The following is a 12,250-nucleotide window of genomic DNA, read 5'->3' on the forward strand; positions in this document are numbered from 1 at the left end:
TATGAAACAGACCCCCAAGCTAAAACCAGGAAATAAAATGCTCGAGATCTTATTTCTGTGACTAGCTTACACAGTAGTAAGCTGCTTCTTGGCAGAGGAAAGTAAATTTTTTTTTGTAAACAGAGATACCTGAGCTTCCTTGTTCTTTTTATATATTTTTTTTTGAAGATTAACTAGAGTTTAATTTGACCTTCATTGCAATGCAATGCAACATCATTGCGTTTGATACAAATGTTTCCAAGCGTTGCTTATGGCCTCATTTCTCCGGCTTTAGCATGGCAACCCTGATCGGATGCTCGAGCATCCTCTGAGCCACAACACCTCTACCTCTATCTCTACCTCTTTGTTGGTGCGAATATCCTCGAAAAAATACCCTAAATACGTTTGACCCTGCGAACCATTGACCAGTCTTTAAAAAATACCTCTTTTTTGGGGAAAACCAGTGTTTTTGATGCCCTTATGAGAGTGCACGCGCGGTCTGCGTAACTGAAAAATACCCATTTAAACGTGTCAGGTTTTTGGGGGGTCACGCGTGTGTACAGCAATATATTTGACTGCCCCCTCCCGGGATTCTTACCATGTTCCACTGATAGGTGAGTCTGAATAAGGTACCTTATCAAGAGTCAGAGCAGCCTCTTTAGTTTATGCGGGAATCCCACAAGCCGCTTTTCATTAGCAATAGTGATGATGATGATGATGATGAAAATGATTATGATAATGATGTTGAATATGATGATGATGAAGGTGATGATGGTGAAAATGATTATACCAGAGCGTATATCAGAGTAACTTTGTAGAAAGATAGGCGAAAATTTTAAATTTCTTAACTTCAATAGTATCAGATTTTTCATCGAAATTCCAGCATCATGCTGTAAATTGATCGAGTCAAAGTGTGGAATTTTATTGAAACGACATTTACGGAGGCAATCACTACGAATCCGTTAACAAAAGACGAGTGATCACTAATAATTGGTCCATTGTAATATGCACTGGGCCGAAACGAGCGCACAATGGCGGGAAATTTTGAAAAGCTGCTGGGCTGGCGAGAGTGAATGTAATTGTGCCGACAGGAATGTGCAAGTCGTGGATACGGAAGAGAACAATGGAAGTACATAAGTGCTGAGGGAAGAAATGGCGTCTAAACAGCAGAAACGTGTTCTAAAATATATCAAATGATTTTCTTTTTCTGCTGTTACTGCGTGGAAGGAAAGGATGGAAAATTTAGGAATTGATTTCAAACAATAGTTTATGATAACCAGGTAAGTGTAATTATTGTATCTATATGTAGCAGTGTAAAGATTTAAACCTTTTGAAATGAAGAAATAAATGTTTGCCGACGCCCTGTATCAATAAATCACAAGAAAGGCATGGTTAATTGCTAGGATAGTTTAAACGTGAACCGATGACGACAATTGAGACGGTGGCCTGTACTGTAAGAAGAAGGAGGAGGAGGAGGAGGATCAAGATACATAACATATACATGAAGATATATTACTTTCATTTGATATTGTACAATATTTCTATACGAGGTATTTCCATCCCGAATGAAATGGTTGTGTGTTTGTCTTTGCAATCACTTATCGAGCTCTTCTCCGACATGCAGGGGCATCATCCCAATGCATTCCTCTTATCAGGAACATCGCAATACGTGTGAGTGGTGAGTATCGTGATTCATTGAATGATTTCCAATTTTTGTTTTCAAACAAGCTGCACTTTATATACAGTGCGTCCCAGAAAAACCGAAACCGAGATTTAGCGATCATTTATCATTACTTAATCATAAATAAAATAGACAAATGACCTACCAATTTAAAGCTTAGAATCTCCTCTTTCATCTAATATTACTTAGATTATTTCTCATTCACGCATGAGTGAGCAAATACAATTTGAAGAAAGGATATCAAAAACCCATTTGGCAGGGGGTATCTGGGTTTCAAAAAGAAAACCACATTTTTGAAAAGTTCAATATCTCCTCTTTAATTTGATACCTAAATTACAGAAAATGGTTAAGAAATAACAAAGTTCTGGTCATTTGAAATAAGGCTTGAATTTCAATAATTTCATAAAATGAAGAGGTTCTCCAGGCTGGCTTTCAAACTCACTCAACACTCCGTTTTGTTGACGATCAGTCATGCATTAAATCTTTTGTTCACCATGCGAAAGCTTCTGTGGGAAACCCGTGAAAACACGTTTATCTCATGAAATTATGGAAATACAAGCCTTATTTCAAATGACCAGAACTTTTTTATTTCTTGACCATTTTCTGAAATTGAGGTACCAAATTAAAGAGCAGATATTGAACTTTTCAGAAATGTGGTTTTCTTTTTGAAACCCAGATACCCCTCGCCAAATGAGTTTTTGGTATCCTTTCTTCAAATTGTTTTTGCTCACTCATGCGTGAATAAAAAATAAGCTAAGTAATATCAGATGAAAGAGGAGATTCTAAGCTTTAAATTGGTAGGTCATTTATCTATTCTATTTATGATTAAGTTATGATAAATGATCGCTAAATCTCGGTTTCGTTTATTCTGGGACGCACTGTATATATATATTTCATCTACAAATACTTTTATGAAAGGTGTTGGATTGCTCCTTGCAGTACTCATTTTTTTTGTTTCAATTTTTCTTTATTTTGAGTAGGATAATTATGAAGAATATAACAATCAAAGGGGAATTAAACCTTTGAAACAAATGGGTTTGTGTGGAAAGAGAAAAATCAAAGAATAAGATCAAGGAAATTTTGAGAAAAATCAGACAAATAATGACAAAGTTATGAGCATTTGAATCTTGCGATCACTAATGCTATAGAGATCCTTCCATTGGCAATGCGACAAAGATGTATGATGTCAAATAATGTGAACAACTATCCCTTTGGTGGACTATAAAATACCCCCAAATGTATTCTTTTGCTCTTTCTTATGGTGATACAACTCTATCCATAATGCATTCTTTAAAAATCTGTATTACATGCCCTCCTATAATACATGATCTACTAATAGATGTGATAAAAGAGGCAGTTTAAGTGAAATATATAGAAAAGTAATGGGAAAGTTATTCACATGACTGTGACATTACACATCTTTGTCTCAGTTCCAACCGGGGGTCTAATATTAATCTAAACTTCAAATACTTATAACTTTTTTTAAATATTTTTTTCATTTTTTTTCTCAAACTTTCGTTGATCTGTTCCTTTGATATTGCTTTTTTCAAACAAGCTATCTTGTTCTGATCGATGTTTTATCCTTTTGAAGGAATGTTTTAATAATAAACTGAGCACGGACCCACTGTAAAGCATTGCAAGAGCGTATCTTATTGCCCTTTAATCAATCTTCCAAATTCACCCTCGATTCTTTTTTTTGGCAGGATTTTCTGCATTTATTGAAATAATATACAAAACAAATTAACAAAGCTTGAGACATAATCATAATATAGCATAAGGTACATAACCAAGTGACAATCTTGACTGGAGAAAGACTGGAGGAATACATTTTTAAATATATATATATATATATATATATATATATATATATATTGAGTAAAATGCAAAGGCAAAGTATATAAGCAAATATATGCTTGAAGCATAGCAGCCAAAGAAGGGAAGGGCTACATGGAAACCTAAGAAATTAATGGTGTCTGTAAGACACATTCTGCATGGCAGGCTAGACAAACATACACCAGACATATTTGGATATTTTTATTTTTAGATAAGCAAAAACAAATTAACATGTTTGAGTTGTATTCAGCAAGTACTGTGCATCAATATATTTGTTGCAGTACAACTTTGCTATTATTGCAATTACCACGGAAACCTCGATCGTGATTGGCTGCTGAGACCTGTTGTCATGGTAGTTGACATAATGAACAGAAAAATACCATAGTCGTATTTCTTTATTAGAAAAAGCACTCTAGGTCTGCTAATTATTATTTTTGGGATGACATACACTGTTAAAAATAATTTAAGCAACACTGTTTACTGTATGAATCGCACAGCAGTAATTTCTTTAACCCTTTTAATCAAGTGTTTTAAAATATTGAACAAAGTTTAAATCAAAATGTTTAATTATCAATTTAAGCATGGTTGTTTAAGACTTTAAACTGTTTAAACAACTACTGCGCGATTCACATAGTAAACAGCGTTGTTTGAATTATTTTAAACAGCTTATGTCATCCAAAAAATAATTAGCAGACCTATAGAGTCCATTTAATAAAGAAATACGACTATGGTATTTTTGTTCAATATGTCAATTACCATGGTAACAGGGCTCAGCAGCAAAAAACAAGCTTGTGTGTTTTAAAGACTGTTCGTCTTTTTCCTCTTTTCCCATCAGCATAATCTGGTGTAGACCTTGACTTCACCCTCAGCTGAAACCTATCGAATACCGCCTGATCTATGCATGATCCTGAGCCACAATTGCGGAGTTGGGTAGAGTACAAAATCATCATCCAAGCGGCCTGATCATCATCGAGGAATGCAAATGGAGAAGGTTTTCAACCGGAGAAGATGGTGGGTCAGATCGGGTGGATAAGGTTGTTTTAAGGCGACCGCACACCTTACGATTGGTCTGCAACCCGATTTCAGAATAAAATGTAGTAGAATTTGATGCTAATACTGAGACATGGAATTTCTCACTGTGTAATGTTCTAAATCATCGTACGAATACCTATATCTTCAAATCTGTGACTATGCTATCATCCGTCCTTCTAATATCTAGTCGTAATGACGTCATAGCAGTCGTACGATTGGCTACGGTTTGAAACTAATTTGGCATTTACTCGAAAATAAAGGTTTGCAATCTTTCAAAATGGTTATATTCGTATTCTGCCAATTAATTTTAACCTCGAATAAAATGATATGTTTCATTCCCATTTTCAGAAAATGAGTAAAGTGTGATTTGTTCAAAAATCGGATCGCGAACAGTCGTAAGGTGTGCGTTGGCCTGTACAATCAGGGTAACATTTCAAACTTGCCTTAACTCTGCGGGCATGTGCATCAGAAAGAACATGTGTACTGTTATACGTAATCTCAAATCATGGAAATTCTATTGGCCTGGGCAATGGTAAAGTAAACTGCTAGATAAAAATAACAACTGAAATAAATTCACTTTTTAGAAAACATCTCAGGTACTTTAAGGCAGAAATGACTGTCTCATTTTTTTTAAAATCAATATGGTCGTACATCTTTATAATTTTTGTCTCGCCTGCATAGCAAAATAAGACTGTATAATAGGCGCCGATTTTCCGACGGCGGCGGCGTCGTTAATATCAAATCTTAACATAAGGTTAAGTTTTTGAAATTTCATCATAACTTAGAAAGTATATGGACCTAGTTCATGAAACTTAGACATAAGAATTATCAGGTATAACTGAATATCCTGTTTGAGTTTCAGGTCACATGTGTAAGGTCAAGGGTCATTTAGGGTCAATGAACTTTGGCCATACATGTTGGGGGTCTCAAATCGAAATCCTATCCAGGTAAATTTCGAAATGTCATGACTTTTAAAGTATATGGATATTGTTCATGAAGCATCAGTGAACATCCTGCGTGAGTTTCCCACATGACCAAAGTAAACGAACTTTGTATGTGTTGGGGTTATTTGTTGAATTGCCATCATAACTTAGGAAGTTTATGGATCTAGTTCGTGAAAGGTGAATATAAGGGTATAAGTATCACTGGTTGTCTTCGCAGAAGTCTAAGGTCACACGATCAATTAGGGTCAATGGACCTAGTATTTTATGAACCTAGTGTTTTATTATCATATGAATGGCGTTTTATCATTCTACAGTGCGTATAAAAAAAGTTTACACTTTGAAAAAATCCTGTAAAATTATGCATTTGTAATATCCTGAAGATTTTTCCACATTTTAACATTGGTACAGGTCCATTAAAGCAAATAACGATATAACTGTCAAAAAATATTTCCGCTTGAGTGAGCACCGGCACTTACTTTTGAAAAGTTAGTGAAAAATGATTTGCGCAGAACATTGAAATAGTTATGCGAATAAAAGTAGACCGTAATCATGAAGAACACATGGAATTTTGCTAGTAAAATTGATTTGGAGATATCTTCTTCTTTGTTAGACTTGTTTCCTTGCCCAAAACACTTCGAAGAGTGCATTTCGCCCCACCCCACCCCCCAACACACACCGAGCCCATCATGACGATATTTGCTTTACACTGAGGTGTGATTTACATGGAATGGCTTAAACTAGATTTTCATAATGTTTATCATTGCTAAACTTGAGAAAAGTCTGGAGAAACAAGTATTAAATGAGAAATGAAATGTAAACCCACTTTCAATGATAAAAACTTAGTAAAAAAATGCTGGAGATATCTAATATAAACTTTTGTTCAGATTCAGTTATGTCCTCAGATCCAGCTGGCACAAATAGGGTAAAGGTTGTGCTTAATAAGAGTTGAAATTTCACTATGGGTGAAAAAATTGTTACAAAATGCTGGAATGTATTCGTTTTATTTCAATTGACTAAAGGTGCAAGGGAAATGTATGATAAATCTTTCGTAGGGTAAGTTTGATTTTGCCCTTTCCCCTTGACACAGCATGAAAACGAGCATTTCTGCGCAAACAGATTTCTGCGAGCTTTACAGAAATGGACAGTGCTCACTCAAGTGTAACATTCTGACAAAACTTTTACTATCATTGGATAGACGAGACCCAAACCCAAGATTATATGTGCAAAAATTACCCACATGTTGTATATCTTTAAATTCCCAGGGCTTTTTCAAAGTGTAAACTTTTTTTGATACGCACTGTATAGTCGTGAGCACTGTTATGAAAATATATTTTTAACTAAAAATTGTAAGCTTCCGCATATTTTTCTCACCTGTTATGTCGTGTTCTCCCATTTTTGTGACGGGGTGATCGCCTCTCTCCGCTTGCTAAATTATTTTTCTGCGACATTTTTTCCAGCGTACGAATATGGTATAAACAAAGACTGCACTTCATGGATTAATAGACACGATCTTTGGCGACTCAGCGTTGGGACATTCATTCCGCTGTAAGATTGCGGGTTCAAATGCCATGCAGTGAAAGCTTGATTTGAAAAGTGTCTAATTTTTTCGATAAAATTTGAGGCGATATTTTTCGCAACAATATGCAAGTCTAATTACAGGCTAATTCAAAGACTCCAAAAGGGCCTTACCTGTCAGTGGTAGGCCTACTGAAAGATAAAAAGGCCGAATTTCGCTCCAGTTTTCGGAACCTATGCATAGGTATAATTTCATAGAGAAAATAGACAGTCATTTTGATGTTACTTGTATCTTGCAAAATCCAGTTTAGTATTGTATACACCTAGATGGATTTTAATTCTCCCATGCCTAGTAGCTTAATGATCCAAACTATTTGATAAAGTGTAATAGAAATAAATATTCGTAATAACCTGTATTATTTCTCCATATTTTAAGTTTTGTGCAAGTATTGGAACGACTGTCGACAAAAGTTTCCACTTGGGTGAGCACCTCAAACTTTTACAAAGTTCGCAGAAATGATTTGCGCCAAAATGGGGAAAATGTATGGATTTTGCCCTTCTAACTTTTCTTATGGCCAAACGCATTTCCTTGAGCGCCCTCAGGTCCAACACGTTAATTCCCTGGCGTATCAGTGGATGGGGGCTTGGGGTCTTGGCTGCCGAAAGTTGGACCATGAAAAAGGGGAAAAAGAAAAAAGGGTGAAATATATAGTTTCCACATTTTCTAAATATATAGCAAAGTTAGCTTTTCGCACTAAAAATGCCAAACTTTTTGCTTACTCGCCCGGAACTTTTTTTTAGAAACTGCCCCATGCCCATTGTTTGAGCCCCGCAAAATCTTTGGTTATTATAACACCACTGCATTAATCTCTTTCATATTTTTCCCTCGTCTTCAGCTTAGACAAATAACTGACTTACCTCGAGTTAACAAAATATTCATTCAGGTAGCAATTACAGTTGTCCAAACAAGTTTTAATTGTATTTGCATGGACTCAATTATGCGCTCACTCAAGTGTAACATTCTATCAAAATTTTTACTTTCTGGAAGATAAGACCCAAACCCAAGAATATATTAAAGAATATCCCAATATGATATATTTTTTTCATTCCTAGGACTTTTTCAAAGTGTAAACTTTTGATTACGCACTGTAGAGTGGGGCTAAAAAGTTAACAAACCCCACCAGAAAATAAACACATTTCAAGTTTTCAAATAGGGGCCTATATACTGCCATGTTTATATATATGTAATTGTGAAGTCGGGTGATGAAATATTACATTCAATAAGGTTTATTTTTTATCAGCGAGCTCGCCAAGTATTGTGTTTTATACACTTTATATATTGGTCGCTCTTAGTATGTTAACCTATTTAGGGTGATTTTCTTTGTATTCGCCATGATGTATTTGACATGCATTTTCTGCATTTAATGTTTTGCTTTTCAAGTTTATTACGGCGTGGAAATTTGTAGATTTATAGACATTTCTTTCTTTTTTTTTTGGGGGGGGGTGATAAGTATTTATAAAATTTATTTATGAAGTCTGTTATTAAAGGGGTTCATCAGGCTGAAAATGAAATTTGATCCGAGTAAAATCACAAAAACAAAATACTGGAACTTTCATCAAATTCGGACAAGGAATAATAAAGTTGTGACATTTTAAACTTTGCATTATTCCGGTGAAGTAATTCTATCAATTTCTTCATAGATATTTAATGAGCAAGCTGATGATGTTACATCCCCATTTCTTTTATATTTATTAAATGAAATTATATCTCATCAAATTGTGTTCGAGAATGAAAAAAAAAATGGATTGAAAAAAAATGCTTAAATGTGTATAGAATATTCATTTCTGCAACGTATTTTTTTAATAGAAAGGCATATTACACACAATATGTATGAAGATATCGAACAATTGTGATTTCAAGTAATATCATATTAGAAAGATAAAAATGGGGACATGATATCCCAGCCCACCTGATATTCATGACGATGTTATCCGTTTTGTAAACTTTAAAATTTTATAATAACTTCGTTTATTGGACCTAGTGAAATTTTCAGCATTTTGCTCGGTGAGTTTAATTTACTTATTCAGGTATAATTATTTTCAGCCTGGAGTACCTCCTTCATGAATTAGTCAAGTTTGCCTAAATTTCTTATATGTTTTACAAAGACATTCAAACTATATTATATATATATATAACATGTGTAATATAGCTCAAATGTCTTTGTAAAGCATACAAGAAATTTAGGCAAACTGGACCAATTTGTGATATATACATATATATATTTTTTTTTTTGCCTGCGCGATTGCTCATTAAATTGTCGTGTTACACTTTCTTTGGCTACTTGTTTTTATTCTTGTACCGGTTTTATTTTAAACTTGCTCTCTTTTTTCTCCCTATCTCACCCCCATCTCTCTTCTCCCCTTCAAAATTGTTGTATTTTAATTACTAAGCAATTTAATCCCCCATTTTCTTTTATATTGCCTAACATTTATCTTGAATTGTGTTCATATCTCCCTTGCTCTCTACTTCTTTCTGATCATCTCTGTAAACATGAATTCATATTTCAATACTTTCCTTCGTCAATCTTCCTATTAAACTTCCGACCCATAATAACGCCCCCTCTCACTATCCCCCTTTTAATATCTTTGAAGATATCTTTTCATCAGAACCTCCTTTTATATAATCACCAGTGATTCATTAATATAAATGTTCAACGACGTTCAAATTCAAACTTAACTATTAAAAAAAAAATCATTAATCCTTTTATCCTTTCAAAAAAAGAAAAAGACAGCCCTTTACCTATTTTTTTTTCAGTGTATTTTCAAACACCCTTTTGCAATTCTCATCCCCTTTCTCGTTAATAATAACGAATTTTGCATTTATTATTATCCACATTACATTATCCCCCCCTTTCTCCTTAAACTAATCTCTTTTTTCTCTTCCCCCCTTTTCTCCCTCACACCCTCCCCTCTTCTACCCCCCCCCCCCTTCTCTGGTTCTTCGCTCATGAGCAAGGAAGGAGATGATTAGGGACTTTCACATTTGGTTGTGCAACTGTTTGGTTACAATATATATTTCACATTGATAGAAATGTCCACAAACGGTAAATTAACCAATTGTGAACGCCCCTTTACATCCTCCCGAGTGCATTTTCATACAACCTATGGAATGTAAGAGTGGTCTTCATTAAAAGCTTGTTCCGAAAAATAAATGAATAAACATCCAATTATCCTCGGTCCAAAACCTCTAAAATCATGTTAGAAACATGTGTAAACTTTATCCCATATTGATGTATAGCTTTCAGCATCAAATATCTTAATTTGGTATTTTTGCCTTGTATTTTGTAACTTTCATATTTTCTGTATGTAATTTGTCTCAAAATGCATTAGTGATTATTGGTAAAGAATACAAATCCAATGTGCAAGAAAATATACCACACAAATTCAGAAAAACTCTTGGAAAAAAATTCTCCCCCCCCACAAAAAAGATATTATCTAAATCAAAATCTAGTGAAAAAACATTTATTTAGTGAAGTTCACTCTTATAAGATAAATTATACCTGAAATGTTGCAAAGTGCATTGTTATTGAGGTGTGCAATACTTTTCAACAAATTTTCAAAACTTTGGGGTCGACTATTAAGATTATTTTCAATTAAGGTGAATACTGAAATAGTTCATTTCAAAATAATAGGATAAAACAGTAATATCTGGAATGGTATAAACAATGTTTGAAAGGAGGAAAAGTTTGCCATCAATTTCAATAAATTTTGCAACATTTTCACCAGGTCTGGATGGGGGGGGGGGGGATTGAGGAAAAATGGCTGATTGAGGGTTTTATATTTACGAAAGAATTACGGGTGCATTGAATCAAAATTGTTGCGAGCCAAAATATGATATTATCTTCTGTATAAGTCCTGTATAAGCAGCTTTGCATTTCACCAATTTCGGAGTCAAACCCCCTAAACTTATATTGAAAATGTCTGCATGCACAAATATGCTTGTGCAGTGCAAATATGAATCTAAAACAAGAGGTTGGTGAAAAAAAAATTAGTGGAAGTTTCATTTCGACCCGTTATTAATAAAAAGGATATTGGGCAAGATTGTACCCAGAAGGTAAATTGCATTAGGGCACCAACCCCCTCCAAACTGGAAATTTGAGGAATAGTCTCTTTTGGCTTGCAACCCCCCCCCCAAAAAAAAAAGTGGAGATGGGGGGGGGGGGAAGAACAAAATGGGTAAAGAAAGGGCTGGCCCATTTCATAAAGGGTTTGCAACTGTTATAACTTTGCCATTCTGGCAACCTTGATTTTGATTGGCTGTTGAGCCCTGTTGCCATGGTGGCAAAGTTGCAACAGCTGAATGTCCTTTATGAAATGGGCCCCATGACTTTTAAGGGGGGGGGGTGTGGTGGGAACACAATGAATAAAATGGGGCAGTCTGTTCTTGGACTATGGGGGGTGGGGTACAATGGATGTATATGAGGGTAGGAAGTCCATATTTTTACTAGGGAGGGGGGTCACAAAAAGGGAGAGGGGCATATCTGGTTCACACACTGCACAAACGATAACTAAAGCCAGAATTTTTCATTTTCTATGGGATTTAATACTTGTCATAAAAGTAAAAAAAAAGTGACCAACAGCACAGAAGATCCACCCAAGTCTTCGTACCATAGCAGCTAACCTCTTGATTCAATGGAGTTGACCCCTTCCCTTACAAAGTGACCTACAGCCTGATGCGAGCTGAGGTCTCCCAAACAGAATCAATAAGTGACACCATTACCAATAGTCCTATTTTCAAGTGTACAGGGCGGGGCACTGGATACTGCCATGCATGACATACTGCATCTGTAATGAATGTGCTTATTTGTTATTTCAATGATACTTTGTGTAGCCAAGAGTTTGTAGACAATGCATCGACTGTTGGTAAGGGCAACAATTGTATTTACTTGATTTTGAATACATTAAATCATTTTCTTTATGTACCAAATCTGTTGATCTCCTTTGTAGTCTCTTTATTCATCCTCAAACAAAGCCGACACCCCATTTCCTTTAATCTGCTCCCTTTCTCAATACCAACCCCTTCCCCTCTTTTCTCCTCCTTTCTACAGGTTTACCAGTTAATCCATTCATTGTGATCTCTCTCTACGTACCTCCCTGTACTATCTATCCCTTTATCATTTCACATAATTTCAACATTTTTTACCCATGACTGATATTAAAATGATTTAATTATTATATTCATTTTTTGTGTGGGGGATGGGGGCCT

The 12,250-nt window shown here is 35.1% G+C and overlaps 1 long non-coding RNA gene across 2 annotated transcripts; it reads left to right on the top strand.

The window, feature by feature from the left end:
• The first annotated feature begins 1,023 nt into the window (after positions 1–1,023).
• Positions 1,024–7,981, top strand: LOC121423314. 2 transcript variants are annotated; one of them, XR_005971263.1, is made up of 4 exons: positions 1,024–1,259; positions 1,604–1,657; positions 4,329–4,504; positions 6,927–7,981. It is a non-coding gene; the product is annotated as an uncharacterized LOC121423314 (long non-coding RNA). The 2 variants fall into 2 exon arrangements; XR_005971262.1 differs by lacking the exon at positions 6,927–7,981 and having other exon boundaries at positions 4,329–4,703.
• Positions 7,982–12,250: the final 4,269 nt, after the last annotated feature.

Source organism: Lytechinus variegatus, chromosome 10, assembly GCF_018143015.1.
Source record: "Lytechinus variegatus isolate NC3 chromosome 10, Lvar_3.0, whole genome shotgun sequence".
In the NCBI taxonomy this organism is placed as follows: domain Eukaryota; kingdom Metazoa; phylum Echinodermata; class Echinoidea; order Temnopleuroida; family Toxopneustidae; genus Lytechinus; species Lytechinus variegatus.